Here is a 2,737-nt window from a genome sequence, read left to right on the forward strand (position 1 = left end):
ACTAAATATATTAGAAGAGAAAGTGGGGAAGAGCCTTGACCTCATTGGCACAGGAGACAACTTCCTGAACAGAACACCAACAGCTCAGGCTCTAAGATCAACAATTAAGAAACGGGACCTCATGAAACTGAAAAGTTTCTGTAAAGCAAAGGACACTGTCAAAAGGACAAAATGGCAAAATGGAAGGACAAAATGGGAGCTACAGAATGGGGAAAGATCTTCACCAACCCCACATTTGACAAAAGGCTGATATAAAAAATATATATATAAAACTCAAGAAACTAGGCATTAATAAATCAAATAACTCAATTTAAAAATGGAGTACAGGGGGCTGGAGAGATGACTCAGAGGTTAAGAGCACTGGCTGTTCTTCCGGAGGTCCTGAGTTAAATTCCCAGCAACCACATGGTGGCTCACAACTATCTATAGTGAGATCTGGTGCCTTCTTCTGGCATGCAGGTATATAGCACGTAGAACACTACTCATCTACATAAAATAAATAAATCTTAAAAAAAAAAGAATATAAAGAAAATGGAGTACAGAGCTAAACAGATCTCTTAACAAAGGAATCTCTAATGGCCGAGAAGCACTTAAAGAAATGTTTAAATCCTTAGCCACCATAGAAATGCAAATTAAAACGACTCTGAGATTCTATCTTACACCCATCAGAATAGCTAAGACCAAAAACTTAAGTGACAGCTCATGCTGGTGAGGTTGTGGAGCAAAGGGAACCCTCCACCGTTGCTGGTGGGAGTGCAAACTTGTACATTCACTTTGGAAATCAATATGGCAGTTCCTCAGAAAGCAATCTACCTCAGTACTCAGTTATATCACTCCTGGGCATATACCCAAAGGGTGCTCCATCAGACCACAAGAATACTTGCTCAATTCTGTTCATGGCAGCTTTATTCATAATAGCCAGAAACTGGAAACAACCCAGATGTCCCTCAGCTCAAAAATGGATAAAGAAACTGTGGTACATTTATACAATGGAGTATTACTCAGCTATTAAAACAGTGACATCATGAAATTTGTAGGCAAATGGATGGAACTAAAAAAGATCATCCCAAGTGAGGTAATTCAGACCCAGGAAGACAAATACGATACATATGCACTTATATGTGGATATTAGCCATAAAGTAAAAAATAACCGTGCTGCAGTCCACAGACCCAAAGAAGCTAAGTAACAGGGATCTCAAGGGGACAGGAGGGGATGAATAAATCTTACAGAGAAGGGGAAATAAAAAAGATATTGTTGGATCATGGATGGCCGGGGTCCGGTGGGGGAACAGGAGATAGCAGGTGAGGAAAGGACAGAGGAAACTGGAAGAAACAACTGGAACAGAGGGCATCTCTGGGATGAGCTAGAAACCCAGGGCAATGGAAACTCCCAGGAATATTTTGTATCCAGCCACTTTGCTGAAGATGTTTGTTAGCTACACACATTCTCTTGTAGAATTTGGGGGGTTATTTATGTATACTATCATATCATCTATGCATAGGGATACTTTGACTTCTTCCTTTCCAATTTATACCCCCTTGATCTCCTTCAGTTGTTTAATTGCTCTAGCTAGAACATGAAGTAGTATATTGACTAGATACAGAGAGTGTGGGCAACCTTATCTTGTCCCTGATTCTAGTGTAATTACTTTAAGTTTTTCTCCATTTAGTTTGATGTTGGCTATTGGCTTGCTGTATGTTGTCTTATTTTGTTTAGTTATATGCCTTGTATCCCTGATCTATTCAAGACTTTTAACATGAAAGGTGCTGATTTTTGTCAAAAGAACCTCCAGCATCTAATGAGATGATCATGTGCTTTTCTTTTCTCTTTCAGTTTATTTACATGGTAGATTACATTGATGGACTTTCGTACACTGACCCATCCCTGCTTCCTAGGATGAAGGTTACTTGATCATGAGGGTGACCCTACCTAAGACTCCAAGCAATGAGCGTTATGGAGCCTGAACCGATCATTTCCTGTAACCAGGCAAGACTTCCAATGGAGGGATTGCGACACCAGGCCAACCACAAAACCTTCAGCCTACAATTTGTCCTGCCTGCAAGATGTGTAAGGGTAAAAAGGGAGAAGAAATTGAGGGAATGGCCAACCAATGACTTGTCTAGCTTGACACCTATGCCTCAGTGAGGGGGAGCTCACCCCAACACTGTTAATGATATTCTGCTATACTTGCAGACAGGAGGCTACTATAACCATCATCAGAGAGGCTTTACCCAGCAACTGATGGAAACAGATGAAGAGACCCACAACCAAACATTAGGTGGAGCTCGGGGAATCCTGCACAAGAGGGAAAGGAAGGATTATAGGAGCCAGGAGGGTCAAGAACACAAGAAAATTCACTAATCAACTAACCTGAGCTCATACTTGTTCACAGAGACTGAACGACCGACCAGGGAGCATGCATGGGACTGACCTAGGCCCTCTGTACATATGTAACAGTTGTGTAGCTTGGTCTTCATGTAGGGCTCCTAACAGCAGGAGTAGAGGCTATCCCTGATTCTGTTGCCTGCCTTTGCATCTCTTTCCCTAACTGGCCAGCCTCATCCAGCCTCAATAGGAGAAGATGTGCCTAGTCCTACTGCAACTGGATATGCCAAGGCTGGTTGTTATCCATGGGAGGCCTCCCCTTTCATGACACAAAGCAAAGAAACAACATTTAAAAAATGGAAGAGAAAATATAATGAAAACATCAGAATAACATCATTGTTAGAATTAATG

This window comes from Psammomys obesus, unplaced genomic scaffold (genome assembly GCF_907164565.1).
Source record: "Psammomys obesus unplaced genomic scaffold, mPsaObe1.curated_primary_1811, whole genome shotgun sequence".
NCBI classification, from domain to species: Eukaryota; Metazoa; Chordata; class Mammalia; order Rodentia; family Muridae; genus Psammomys; species Psammomys obesus.